Source organism: Hyla sarda, chromosome 1 (genome assembly GCF_029499605.1).
Source record: "Hyla sarda isolate aHylSar1 chromosome 1, aHylSar1.hap1, whole genome shotgun sequence".
Classification (NCBI taxonomy): Eukaryota; Metazoa; Chordata; class Amphibia; order Anura; family Hylidae; genus Hyla; species Hyla sarda.
In genome coordinates this window covers 343,662,854-343,677,984 of record NC_079189.1, presented here as the reverse complement: position 1 = coordinate 343,677,984, position 15,131 = coordinate 343,662,854, and the positions used below count along the sequence as shown (strand labels likewise).

The window sequence follows — 15,131 nt, the reverse complement described above, 5'->3', positions numbered from 1 at the left end:
GGCGGCAAGGATCGTAGTCAGGGGCAACGGCAGGAGGTCAGGAACACGGACTAGGAACAGACAGGGAACGCTTTCACTAGGCACTAAGGCAACAAGATCCGGCAAGGGAGTGCAGGGGAAGTGAGGTGATATAGGGAAGTGCACAGGTGAACACACTGATTGGAACCACTGCGCCAATCAGCGGCGCAGTGGCCCTTTAAATCGCAGAGACACGGCGCGCGCGCGCCCTAGGGAGCGGGGCCGCGCGCGCCGGGACAGAACAGACGGAGAGCGAGTCAGGTAGGGGAGCCGGGGTGCGCATCGCGAGCGGGCGCTACCCGCATCGCGAATCGCATCCCGGCTGGCAGCGGAATCGCAGCGCCCCGGGTCAGAGGACGTGACCGGAGCGCTGCAGCGGGGAGAGTGAAGCGAGCGCTCCGGGGAGGAGCGGGGACCCGGAGCGCTCGGCGTAACAGTACCCCCCCCCTTGGGTCTCCCCCTCTTCTTGGGGCCAAAGAACCTGAGGAAAAAAAAACTCAATTTTTTTCCGTGATGAGGTCCGATGCAAATTAGGAGGGGTTCTGTGTGGAAACGTACGAGACAGTCCAATCTTTTATTGTAAAAACAATAGATGTAGAGGGGTCTGGCGAGACTGGTCACAGGAACGTAGAACCTGTTGATGAGAGAGGCCAAAAAAAATTTTCCTGCAGATCCGGAATCCAAGAAGAGCATAGTAGAGAAGGAGAAGGTAGAGGCAGATATCCGCACAGGCACAGTAAGGCGTGGAGAAGCAGAGTTGACATCAAGAACTGTGTCACCTTTGTGCGGAGTCAGCGTACGTCTTTCCAGGCGGGGAGGACGGATAGGACAATCCTTCAGGAAGTGTTCGGTACCGGCATAGTACAGGCAAAGATTCTCCATGCGGCGTCGTGTCCTCTCTTGAGGTGTCAAGCGAGACCGGTCAACTTGCATAGCCTCCGCGGCGGGAAGCACAGGAACAGATTGCAGAGGACCAGAGGAGAGAGGAGCCGGGGAGAAAAAACGCTTCGTGCGAACAAAGTCCATATCCAGGCGGAGCTCCAGACGCCATCCGGAAGAACGCATGTCAATGCGAGTGGCTAGATGAATGAGTTCATGTAGGTCAGCAGGAGTCTCTCGTGCGGCCAGAACATCTTTAATGTTGCTGGATAGGCCTTTTTTAAAGGTCGCGCAGAGAACCTCACTATTCCAGGACAACTCGTAAGCAAGAGCACGGAACTGAATGGCGTACTCGCCAACGGAAGAAACACCCTGGGCCAGGTTCAGCAGGGCAATCTCGGTTGAAGAAGCTCGGGCAGGTTCCTCAAAGACACTTAGAATTTCCGAGAAGAAGGAGTGTACAGAGGCAGTGACGGGGTCATTGCGGTCCCAGAGCGGTGCGGCCCATGACAGAGCTTTTCCAGACAGAAGGCTGACTACGAAAGCCACCTTAGACCTTTCAGTAGGAAACTGGTCCGACATCATCTCCAAGTGCTGGGAACATTGCGAAAGAAAGCCACGGCAATACTTAGAGTCCCCATCAAATTTGTCCGGCAAGGACAGGCAGAGGCTAGGAGTGGCCACTCGCTGCGGAGGAGGTGCAGGAGCTGGCGGAGGAGAAGATTGCTGGAGAAGTTGCGACTGAAGTTGGTGCGAAATGGTGGACATTTCCGACAGCTGACGGGTTAGAAGGGCGATCTGTCGGGCTTGCTGGGCGGCCACCGTGGTGAGGTCAGCGATAACTGACAGAGGAACTTCAGCGGGATCCATGGCCGGATCTACTGTCACGATGCCGGCTGGCAGGTAGTGGATCCTCTGTGCCAGAGAGGGATGGCGAGGACCGCGCTAGTGGACCGGTTCTAAGCCACTACAGGTTTTCACCAGAGCCCGCCGCAAAGCGGGATGGTCTTGCTGCAGCGGTAGTGACCAGGTCGTATCCACTAGCAACGGCTCACCTCTCTGGCTGCTGAAGATGCTGAAGATAGGCGAGGTACAAGGGAGTAGGCAGAAGCAAAGTCGGACGTAGCAGAAGGTCGGGGGCAGGCGGCAAGGATCGTAGTCAGGGGCAACGGCAGGAGGTCAGGAACACGGACTAGGAACAGACAGGGAACGCTTTCACTAGGCACTAAGGCAACAAGATCCGGCAAGGGAGTGCAGGGGAAGTGAGGTGATATAGGGAAGTGCACAGGTGAACACACTGATTGGAACCACTGCGCCAATCAGCGGCGCAGTGGCCCTTTAAATCGCAGAGACCCGGCGCGCGCGCGCCCTAGGGAGCGGGGCCGCGCGCGCCGGGACAGAACAGACGGAGAGCGAGTCAGGTAGGGGAGCCGGGGTGCGCATCGCGAGCGGGCGCTACCCGCATCGCGAATCGCATCCCGGCTGGCAGCGGAATCGCAGCGCCCCGGGTCAGAGGACGTGACCGGAGCGCTGCCGCGGGGAGAGTGAAGCGAGCGCTCCGGGGAGGAGCGGGGACCCGGAGCGCTCGGCGTAACAGTTACGTAGAGCCGTAATTCCTAAACTCAGACCCTGGCTATGCCTTACTTTTTTTTTTTTTTTTTGCAGAGACGGCACTGTGTCTAGTTTTCTGCATATGGTAAGGTAGAAAGGAATTTCCACATGGTAATTACCTTAATGAGATAGGTACACCATTACCCAACAGTTCTTTTTTTAAGCGCACAGATGCTGCAGTGTCGTGGTCACCTGCTACCTGGCCTACGTCTGGTACATTGGACAGATGTTTTAGCCCTAACCTCGGTTCCGCTCTTTATTGCTGACATCATCATGGATGGAACAGACCGTCTAGAAAGACCACTTGCACCACTCCATGTAATTATAGACAATGAGAAATCCCCTATCTGGCACACTGTCATATCGTTAGACTCTTCCTCCTCCTGAGATGACTGAGAAGGAGCCAAGCAATCCAAAATGGCTGTATTATCCTCAGAAACAACACAACCCCTAATGGATGGACAACTTTTGCTTGCTGATGCTGCTGGTATTACTTCAACCAGGCACCTGACTGCTGCTGCTACCTCTACTGGGCCTGGGTAAATGAGTGGTGTCCACAGTGCTGGTACTGCCACCAACATGCTTACTGGCAGAGTAAATGACACAATGGTGTGCTCTTTCCTCTACCGCATCCAACCATTTTTTTATTTTTATTGAAAAATATTTGGAGATTATGGCCCAGATTGATCAAACTGTCTGAGAGAAAAAGTGGAGAGATTTTCCCACAGCAACCAATCACAGCTCAGCTTTCACTTTACCTCAGCTTGTTAGCTGAGCTGTGATTGGTTGTTACGGGAAAATCTCTCTACTTTTTCTCTCACACAGTTTGATCAATCTGGGCCTATGTTACTGTTTTTAGGGTAATTAGTCACTCATCAACTAGTCAGGTTGTGGAGAAACTGTCTAGAAATGCGGATTTATGTCAAACCCAGGTAGAAGGGCCATGTTTTTTATTAAACCCAGAAAATACAGGTAATTTGGCGTGAAATGTCTATATCACATTTACCCTCAATGCTAAAAATGAGGATTTATGCCAAATAACAGATCAGCCCACTACACAATGCTTTACTCATCTTTCTTTGTATTGTAGTGGTAGTGTAATAGCTGTATATGGGCCTGTTTTGCAGTCACACTGCTAGAATTTGTAGTGCAACAACTGGACACAGTGACTGAGGTCAGCCCCCTGCACAATGCTTTGCTTAAATTGCTTTGCATTGTATTTGTAAATGGCTTTTTGGGATCATTAGTTCCAGAGTGAGTTCTCCTGTGCACCGCTCACTGGTCAGCTTTTCCTCCAAGATAGCACAACCTGACAAAACATGTCTGGTTTGCCATAGTAAATCAGGGCCCATGTGTTCCTTATACCTTCTCTTGTAATAGCGTGCAAGCCGAGCCTGGCAAAATTCTAATGTACGGTGTCCATATTAGGACATCATTAGGCGTCACACAAACCTCCGTCACACCTCAGACAAGCCTCCCTCAGCCCTCAGCTCTCAGCCAAACCTCCGTCATGCCTCAGACAAACCTCCCTCAGCTCTCAGCCAAACCTCCGTCATACCTCAGACGTCAGCCGGACAGCAGTTAAAGTTTTCCAGCCTCCCTATGCTAACTGCGTAGCGGAGGAAAGCAGAGCATGCGCTCTGAGCAGTACGGACAACTGCGCATGTTCAGGGCTATGCTCCTAACGCTGCCTACTTTAGCCCTACGCTGTCAGCGGAGGGCTGCACATGCACTCTCAATTTTCTATGAATCAAGGAAAACTGACGTCTGAGGCATGACGAAGGTTTGTCTGAGAGCTGAGGGAGGTTTGTCTGAGGTGTGACAGAGGTTTGTCTGAGGTATGACCAAGGTTTGTCTGAGGCATGATGGAGGTTTGGCTGAGAGCTGAGGGCCAAGGGAGGTTTGTCTGAGGTGTGACAGAGGTTTGGCTGAGAGTTGAGGACTGAGGGAGGTTTGTTTGAGGTGTGACAGAGGTTTGTCTGAGGTGTGACAGAGGTTTGTCTGAGAGCTGAGGGGTGAGGGAGGTTCGTCTGAGGTGTGACGGTGGTTTGTCTGACGGCTGAGGTAGGTTTGTCTGAGGTGTGACGGAGGTTTGTGTGACGCCTGATGATGTCCTAATATGGACAACGTACTAATGTTCTTTGATGCTTTTCACCCAAAGTTCTAAGCGAGACCAGGTTTGCCAGACTCAGCTCGCTCATCTCTACTAAACTGATCTATATGGTTGCCAGGCCCATTTACTCCAGATGCAACCCAGGAAGACAAGTAGTATTATATTTAAAAACAGAATATTCTGAAGCTTTTTGATCTATTTGCCCAGTGGTTATAATGACCCCACGAGTGATTCAGACCTGGGAGAGTTTAGTATATTCAGTGAATTTTCATAATAGGTCCATAACCTGTAAACTCAGAAGGGTTGTATTGTGTTAATGACTATAAGGCTAGGTTCAGACTACGGAATCTCCAGGCAGAAAATTTCCGCCCGGAGATTCCGAGTGCCGCCATCAGACGGCGCTAGGACCGCGCGGACACTGCAGTCTCCAATAGACTGCAATGTGTTCCGCCTGAAGAAAGAGTACCGCCTGAAGAATTTCCAAGCGGATTGTCCGTTCACAAATTCCGCTTCACAAATTCCGAAGTGTCAATTTGGGAACGGAAAATCATTCATAGTTGTTACGCCGAGCGCTCCGGGTCCCCGCTCCTCCCCGGAGCGCTCGCAGCTTCCTCGTATTTGCAGCGCCCCGGTCAGACCTGCTGACCGGGTGCGCTGCAATATCCCTCTCAGCCGGGATGCGATTCGCGATGCGGGAGGCGCCCGCTCGCGATGCGCGTCCCGGCTCCCGTACCTGACTCGTTCCCCGTCTGTCTTGTCCCGGCGCGCGCGGCCCCGCTCCTTAGGGCGCGCGCGTGCCGGGTCTCTGCAATTTAAAGGGCCACTGCGCCACTGATTGGCGCAGCAGGCTTAATCATTGTGTTCACCTGTGCACTCCCTACTTATACCTCACTTCCCCTGCACTCCCTCGCCGGATCTTGTTGCCATTGTGCCAGTGAAAGCGTTTCCTTGTGTGTTCCTAGCCTGTGTTCCAGACCTCCTGCCGTTGCCCCTGACTACGATCCTTGCTGCCTGCCCTGACCTTCTGCTACGTCCGACCTTGCTCTTATCTACTCCCTTGTACCGCGCCTATCTTCAGCAGTCAGAGAGGTTGAGCCGTTGCTGGTGGATACGACCTGGTTGCTACCGCCGCTGCAAGACCATCCCGCTTTGCGGCGGGCTCTGGTGAATACCAGTAGCAACTTAGAACCGGTCCACCAACACGGTCCACGCCAATCCCTCTCTGGCACAGAGGATCCACCTCCTGCCAGCCGAATCGTGACAATAGTGTATATAATAATATGTATAGTGTATAATGTATAGCGTAGTGAATGGTTTTCCGTTCACAAATTCACACTTTGAAATTTGTGAAGCGGAATTTGTGAACGGAAAATCCGCTTGGCCTGAAGAAGCCTAAGCCTAAGGGAGGAGAAGTGTAAGTCTTTCCTTTATATGTCCTATTCCTTTTGAATACATGTCTGGATTTGGCTCAAAAACTGCAGTGGCAGTTGCCCAAAAACTGCCAGAAAAAAAAAACAAGTGGAAACTTAGCCTTAAACGTTATTTTTACATTGCAGTGGAAATTTATTAGCACAGTGTATCTTGTAAGGGTACTATGAATAGTGTCATTGTAAAAGAAAATACCTCTCTTTCCCCTATTGACTTGCTTAATGATAAACACAACGAGGTAAATATTGCGCCCCATTGTCTTGGCTAAAGATAGTGCACGCATTAGATATCATAGCTATGACATACACATTTCACTTTTCTTTCCTCAGCTAGCTAGTCATTGTATTGTACTGTACAGGCCTTGGCTGGAAAGTTAAAGAATGGAGCATAGAATGGAGTAGAGACTGGAAAGAAGATAGGAGTAAAGGAACCAGGACCAGACATTGTCCATTAAGAGGTTGTGCAGGTTGCCGTCCAGATTTGCACTGCCAAGAGTGGTTTGTCTGTTATGAATATGTGGTAGCAGCCTTGGGGTGTAGTGTAGTTGGGGTGTTGCTTCGGTATATGAGGGGTTAACTTAACCCCTGTCACTCATGACACCAGGGTGAGGGTTAATACACTGAGGTAAATCTTCGACCTATCGCCACCCTTCCCAGAAACGATAGGTGCGTGCTTAAATGAATGAAGTTCCACAATAGAGATAAACTTGAACTTGCATAAACTTTACTGAGGTGCTTGCGGTACATCCAGATAACAGCAACAGTCTTAGCAATACAGTCTCTATGTAGAACGGCAGTGATTGACAGATGCCGCGGACCATTAGCTTATCCAATGACTAGCAGAATTAGGATTGATGCAGAGATCTGTCCGGATTTAGGGGTCTGTTTAGGTCCGGTGATCTTGCAGACTTAACAGGGATTGAGGTAACTCACAGTTTTGTAAGATGGCCGTTGCCGCAAGGCTTGGGCCTAGTCACTGCTGACCTTTATCAGCAGCCCACAAGGAAAGAGAGAGATTAATGGCCGCCGCTCCCTTATATGGGCAGGGGCACGGCCGTTTTGGATTGGTCCATGTCAGCTGTCACTCACCGTTACAATGCATGGTGGGCGATCACCTGACTTCCTCCAACGGTCCTTGAATCATAAAACCATAGAGTTTTGGAACGCATCACGTGACCCACAGGTCCTGCGACACTACAACAAGGTAAGTGCACTTTATTTACGTATATACACATTACATTTGAATAATTGTAACTATTACAGGGGTGACAAGGGGCTAACTATTGATGAGGACCCCACCGGTACCTAGGAACTCTGACTTTGGGGACCTCACCACAAGGTAACGGATGCAATCCGGTACCGGGACACCACAAACCCCCTTACTTAAAACAAGTCGACCCCGACGCCTGTCCCCTAAGGCAGGGGAACTAGGGAAGGTAGAACAGGATTGCTAACTAGACAGAATCTATATCCTGACAAAACTTTTATACACATTAGGTACTTTTAAACCTACTAGATATTTTTCTAGGCATTCAAAACATTTGTTAGACTAGTAATCCTACTAGACAATTGTAAAGGCTTCCTGGACATTTATGAAGCTATCTGGATAATTATGAAGCTATCTAGACCTTTAGTTTCTAGCTTCTTAGACATTTTAATTAAGCTTACTACACATTCTAAGCTTACTATACAATTAGGCAGCTATCTGAGATTTAGTTGCTAGCTCCTAAAACATTTTGTTTTAGCTCTCTACACATTTTATGAAGCTAACTAGACATTAGTACAGCTCTCTATACATTTAGCTTCAAGCTGACTAAACATTTTTTATTATCTCCCGCATTTTTTTCGCCAACAATGAGTTACCTGTCAGTACACGAAAGGTATACTGGCTAGCCGGAAGCTAGGTCACAGTAAGTTTGGCTGCTAGGGTCTATCAGCTACACGCTACCCCTAGAGCACTTCAAAATAACCTACCTAGGCTACCTCTAGAATTACGTGTTTCATTCTATATTCGCAAGAGCACCTACTGGCCAGGTAGAGCATCTCACACACGCAATACAGAGAAGAGAAATATGAGTGTGCCTAACAGTAGCAGGAATTGGGATATCAATTGGCTACAATTCCTAAGTGTTTTCTTGAAATGTGAGATACATTTTGTTTTTGTGTATGTACTGAAGTAGACGGAGGTAGTACATTTAAGTGAGCAGTCTAGAGTACTATGTGTGCAAGTACTATATTAAAGATAAGTTACCCTATTATTTTTATTGAGACAGGTGCTAGCGATTGGCGACTAGAACAATGTCACTCTCGGAGGAGCCAAGAGAGTCACCTATTGAGCAACTACTAAAACACCTTTGAGCATTTTTATACCTTTGTATGTACATGTGTACAAGTATTATTTACATTTTTGTGTTTGGTGTACACGTGCATATAGCGGGCAATTTTCTGTGCACAACCTTTACTTACTTTTTATGTACACAGACATGAAGCTATATATTTTTTTTCTTGTGTACAAGAACCATATAAATTTTTATGATACATTTATCAACACTCCAACAAGGTTCAGGCGCATACACCTGATAAGTGCAACATTTAGCAAGAGAGTCCTATAAATATAGGGTTATGTACATAAAACGGACGTGTAAGGATCTGCAGTCCACCTACACTAGGAGTCTATGGGAAACACGACTTTACCACAATCAGCCGGGCACAAAACTTACAAATCTCCTACTGGCTAGGAGTCTCTTGACCTGAGGGTCAGGCACAAAGCTTGATGGTTACATTGCTGAACTTAAAACTGGAACAATCTTAGCACAGTCCTGCTAGGCACATGTCTTGAACTTTTCTGTTACTGAAAAACAAAAGTGGTTAGCATATAAAAGCAACAAACATTACTTTACAGTCCTTTAAAAGACATTTATTCTGAATCTTCTCGTGCCTCTCTGGGTTCCCCTATATCTGCCAACACCTGGAGCAGGCGAGGAGTTAATGTAACTCTACCACACCACATTGGTGAGAGTAGAATGGGCACCAGTAGGATTCAAGGTGACCAGAGGCTTATTGGCCGGAATGTAAGTGGGGCAATAGGGCTTGAGCACCATCTCCAAATTAGGAGTGGGGCAAAACACTTTCGTCGGTACCCTGGAAGCAGGCAAACTCTCCATGTCAGAAGAGGGCCTTGGTACATACGTTGGTACCTGTGCAGGAGGCAAACTCTCATTGCTCCGAGAGGGCCTAGGTACATGCGTTGGCACCTCTGGAACAGACAAACTCTCATTGCTCTGAGAGGGTCTAGGTACGGTCTTTGGTGCCCGCAATTTAAGCTTACTTTCTGGAACTTGCAATCCGGTACCGGGACACCACAGTTGCAGTCCAGATTTTCACTGCCAAGAGTGGTTTGTCTGTTATGAATACATAGCAGAATCCTACCATTAAATTCTAAAGGATGTTTTACAACAGAGGTGAAACTGCGGTGTCTATACAGTAAATCTGCCAATAGCAATACTTATTCAGTAATGCCACATATTACCTCCCATACAGTAAATCTATAGTGTCAATGTTAATAGTAGCTGTAACAGACCCAGGCAAGGCAAGTACTGGAGTAACAAGGTACTGGGGTAACAGACCTCCAAAAAGCCCTAATGAATGTTTTACAAGGCGCTTTTTCAAAGGGGATATAAGATGTGAAAACAATGGGAGTCTGCTGCAATGGAATTTCCATGCTGCATTTTATAGCCTAAGGCTACGCTCATACAGCCGAAAATGTACATGTATGAAGGAAAATACGGACAAACATTCTGCACATTTAGGGTATGTTCCCACGAGTGGACCCACAGCGTATTTTACGCTGTGGATCTGCTGCTGAAGGACCCCTGCATGGTGGCTTTACATGTGGCTGCTTGGTTGGCAATACACCGCTACGAGCAGGCACACTGCTATGTGCGAGTCGCAGCGTGCATGCGCAGTATACTCGCACATGGCAGTTGCTCTCTGCCTAGCTCATGGAGCAGGGGGAGCGTCAGTGATGTGTGTGAGTACACTGCGCATGCGCGGCGACTCGCACATCGCTTCAGTGTCTCTGCTCCTAACGGCGTATTGCTGCTCTGAGCAGGCACATGTAAAGCCACCATGCAGCGGTCCTTCAGCGGTGGATCTGCAGCATAAAATACGCTGTGGGTTTGCTCGTGTGAATGTACCCTTAGGCTTGGTTCATACTTTGAAAGCTACATAAGGAAAAATTCTAGGACATTGCCGTCTCCATAGATGGTAAAGTCTGTGGAGCGTATTCCGCCTAGAGAATAGACAAGACCCTTCTTTTGTCAGTGGAATTTAAGCGCGCAACTAAAATTGTGAAGTATGTACTGTGCAGTGGAATCCCATAGTCAGCAATGCTACTCTGCTGCACCATAATTTCTGAGCGGAAATTGAAAACGAAATTCCACTCGGAAAATCTGTAGTGAGAACCTTGTCAGCAATGGGACTCTGCTGCACCCAAATTTCTGAGCGGAGTTTTAAAAACGGAATTCTGCTCGGAAATTCCGTAGTGAGAACCTAGCCTTACTTGGTGTGGCAGCACTAGGACCGCTCGGAAATGTGCCATCTCAATAGACAGCAATGCATTTTCGAAGGAAGTCTACAGATGCTGGAATTGGGATTTCCGTCGTGTGCAGAAATTCCGCCATGTGCACAGCGCAGCAGAATCCCATTGAAATCAACTGGATTCTGCTGCAGCGCAATTTCCATGCAAACTATTCAAGCTAATAATATAATGAAGTCTGCGGAGCCAGGACATGTATCAAGCTCTGGGCATTACATATACTGTGCTAAAGAGAGGAGTTGTATTTTTTTTTTTATTGAATTATTTTATTTATGTTTCCGAAAACTCACAAACACTTTATTGTATAGAACTTCCAGTAAGGGTGTGTTCACACTGAGGAATTCAAGAGGAATTCACAAGCAATAATTTCGGTCAGGAAATTGTTGCCTTCTCCATCAAGCGGAATTCGAGCGGAATTTCCATGTGGAAATGAAGAGGAATAGAAGGAGGAGGCTATTTAATCTACTTTTCTGATTTCTGCTTGAATTCTGCTCGAATTCCGCTTGATAACGATGTCGGGCAGAATTTTTTTTTTTTACCATTGACTTCTATTGGATTCTGCTCGCGGATTCTGCTTGAAGAATGAACATGTTCTTTCTTCAGGGTATGTTCACACTACATAATTCCCGCTGAATTGCGTAAGCGGAATGCCGCGAACGGAATTACGTTCTGTAAACATAAACATCAGTGTGAATGGGTCTTCCGCGAGACCCGTTCACACTGCGGAATTTCAGCGGCAGACAATTGTTCTGCGCAAAGAAAGAACATGTTCATTCTTTGCGCGGAAGTCCGCGAACACTGCATAACCGTCAATGGTGATGGCGCAGTGCCGCGTATAAAGGAATCTCCACTGGCGGAATTCTGCGAGCGTAGATTCCGTTCATTATCCGTAGTCTGAACATACCCTAGCGGAAAGGAATTCAGCGTTGGAATTCTGCTAGCAGAATTTCCGCGGTGTGAACAGAATAGCAGAAATAACATTAAAGTCAATGGGCAGAGGAGATGTGAAGTAATTTGGAGCGGAGAATTCAAGAGGAATTACTCGTCCCAGTGTCACATCACTGCTTCCCCTGACAGAATGCAGTAGTCTTCCTACGCACATGGGCCGACATTTATCATTGTCTTTAGACTGTTTTCTGTGTCTAGTAAAGGTGCAAAAAAGGCGCAAGCAGGGTTCATTTGCGCCTTTTTTGCGCCTTTCGGTTTACACATGTCTGCTGATTTCGAGTTGTAATCCACTGATTTTGGCAATAGACATGATATGGAAGAGTTTTATGAACTGCGCCTTTTTGTGAAAAGGTGCAAAAAAGGTGCAAATCACTGAAAAGTCTCTAAAACTACACCAGCCCAGACTTAGCTTAGCTTTTTGGTGGATGTGAAGAGAGACATTTCAGAAAATGTGACCTGCACAAAATGTATGAAATGCTCTGTGACCATTTAATACATTTGTTGCTCCTACACATTACAGCACACAAAAAAAGGGTGTAAAAAAATGCTTCACTTACACCTACAATGATAAATGTGGGCTCCTCACACCCATATTGCAGCCAGTGCCTGTTTGTCTATGACAGGGTTTTTCAACCAGGGTGCCTCCAGCTGTTGCAAAACTACAACTCCCAGCATGCCCGGACAGCCAAAGGCTGTCCGGGCATGCTGGGAGTTGTAGTTTTGCAACAGCTGGAGGCACCCTGGTTGGAAAACTCTGGTCTATGACCACAGGGCGTGCAGTTCCAGCAGCCACAAGCAGGGGGAGCAGGCAGCCTTGTAGAACGCCTTGTGAATGGAACACCCATTGGCACAGCATGCCCCTGTCCTCCTGGAGGAGCTCACTTCAGCCTGTGCCGGAGTCCGAGCGCCTCACATCACGGGGCTCAGTGAACTTTCCCCTCAGCACTTTCCTACCGGATTGGAGAAGTCGTCACAGGCAGCTGGGCATGAGCTCCATGGACAGGAGGTAAATGGAGAACGGTGGGCACCGCGTGTAATGTGAACGCTGCTCAGGAAAGTTATGTGGGAGTTATTAGTAGGGCATGACCTTGTCTGGCATTATCCTGGAAGCGTTATATAGGGGATTAGAGGACACTGAGCACGTGTTACATGTGACAGGGCTGAGGTAGCAGAGTGGAAGGTGTCATAATGAAGTATAAAACTAACACTGGGACATCACCACACAACTTGTCACATAACAAACTCAGCTCTGCTGCATTCACTTCATACTCGCGCTGCAGTGCCCCAGGCTGTGTGTTTTGTCATTGTCCAGGCAGGCAGTGGGGTGGCAGGGTCACACACTGGGCTGGGACTGTAAAGAAAGAGGCACCCAAAGGAAATGCATTCTTCTCCTTATCTTATCTGTATTATTCTTGCCTGCTGGTTGTTCCTAGTTTCTGTTTGTAAAATGTCACAAGGACTGGTAAATAGAACAGTATTCCCCAACCTGTGGCCCTCCAGCCCTGACAGTCCTTCCTGGACCATTACAAAAGGCCATAGAAAGTCTATAAACCCATACACCACAACCACATGCACTGCTCACTGAGAAGAAAGGAATGGTCCCAGCACCCATGTTAGAGATCAGTGGAGGTCTCAGCTCCTGTACCCCCACCCCGATCCAAACTTCTCCTGTCACTATGACATGTCAAAGTTTTTCATTATGGCTGCTATCTATGATTTATTACAGGTGTAGGCAACCTTACAGAGGTGGAGACAAGTGTTGCGCTTCTACAAGCGTAGATTTCGTAGATCGAAACACGTAAAGGGGTAGTAGAAAAAAAGGGGTACTTATAAAAAGGGGAAAACATTTTTATTAATTTTTTTAAATGAACTGGTGCCAGAAAGTTAAAAAGATTTGTAAATTACTTCTATTTAAAAATCCTAATCCTTTCAGTACTTATTAGCAGATGTATGCTACAGAGGAAGTTCTTTTCTTTTTGAATTCCTTTTTTTTGTCTTGTCCACAGTGCTCTCTGCTGACACCTGATGCCCATATCAGGAACTGTCCATAGCGAACCTACGCTGCTCTGGACAGTTCCAAACATGGACAGAAGTGTCAGCAGAGAACACTGGACAAGACAAAAAAGAAATTCAAAAAGAAAAGAATTTCCTCTGTAGCATACAGCTGTCACGCCCCCCTAGCTGTCACAGCTGTCACGCCTTGACATCACAACGCTCCGCCCCCGTGATCGGCAGTAATCAGACCCGGAGCGAACACGCTCCGGGGACTGATTCTAACAGGGTGCGGCGTGCAAGATCACGGGGGTCCCCAGTGGCGGGACCCCTCGTGATCAGGCATCTTATCCCCTATCCGATAGGGGATATAATGTCTAAGCGCCGGAGTACCCCTTTAAAGGGCCTTTACATGTCTTGGTTATCTCTCGGCCCGGCTTAATCACTGGATCGTTCGCCAACGGATCACTAAGCCTAGTACACAGGGCAAAAATGGCCTATTTATTCCATATTCGACCTGTGTATTAGGGCCCTAAGAATTGTCATATGTCCTACTCTCCTACTGTTACACATCTCATTGTAATCTGTTAAGGAAAGTAACTGAATGTCGTACTACATCACATGCTGTCACTAAGCTGTAGTAACTATTACAAAACCCCATGTGCTAAATGGGTTATCTGGGCATATACGGTACATTTCTTTATATTTTGCCACCTCACTGACTCAGGTGGGACATTGCTGCGGCCCCTGAGTAGACAGTTCCAGGTAAGAAAAGTCTGTGTTAGGCCGCGTTCACATGGACGGTTCCGCAGCGTATTTTACACTGCGGATCCACCGACGATGGACCCCTGCATTGCGCCTCCATCTGTACCTGCTCATGGCGGCAATCCACCGCTAAGAGCAGACGCGCTGCGATGCATAGCAGTGTACTCGCACACATCGCGGCTGCTCTTGGCCTAGCTCAGGGAACAGGGGGAGCGGCCGCAATGTGTGCCAGTATGCTGCTATGCATTGCAATGTGTCTGCTCGTTGCGGTAGATCGCTGCTACAAGCAGGCACAGCTTAAGGCACAATGTAGGGGTCCATTGTTGGCAGATCCGCAGCATCAAAATACACTGCGGATCCGTCCGTGTGAATGTACCCTTTAATGTACTTTTATAGAGCCCATATAAAAATGTTATTTCCCTGGATAACCCAATGAACTAAACAGATGTCAGCAGCCAGTTATGTAATATATCTAGTTTATTTCCATTACAGGTGTACAAAACAAAGTATTCTGCAACAGTTTGCTTTTTTTCTTCTTCTGTATGGTAGTCAGTGTTATACTCTATGGGGAAGATTTATCAAAACCTGTCCAGAGGAAAAGTTGACCAGTTGCCCATTGCAACCAATCAGATAGTCTCTGAAAAATGAAAGTAGTAATCTGATTGGTTGCTATGGAAAACTTGGAAACTTTTCCTCTACACAGGTTTTGATATATCTCCCCCTATATTCTTGCTTTGTGAACATGTACTCTGAACATAGCCATAAACCCAAATTGATCTGT

At 47.7% G+C, this 15,131-nt stretch overlaps 1 protein-coding gene across 5 annotated transcripts in view; it reads left to right on the top strand.

Moving 5' to 3' along the window:
• Nucleotides 1-15,131, top strand: part of MOB3B (MOB kinase activator 3B) — a 208,847-nt gene that overhangs the window by 43,629 nt on the left and 150,087 nt on the right. For 2 of the 5 annotated variants that reach the window (XM_056520915.1, XM_056520881.1), the window contains exon 1: nucleotides 12,389-12,599. The exons of 1 other annotated variant lie outside the window; for it this stretch is intronic. The gene's annotated coding sequence lies outside the window, so the exon portion shown is untranslated. Of the gene's footprint in view, nucleotides 1-12,388; nucleotides 12,600-14,213; nucleotides 14,351-15,033; nucleotides 15,054-15,131 lie in introns of those variants that run through there. 2 more of the 5 variants (XM_056520901.1, XM_056520910.1) reach the window with 2 other exon arrangements.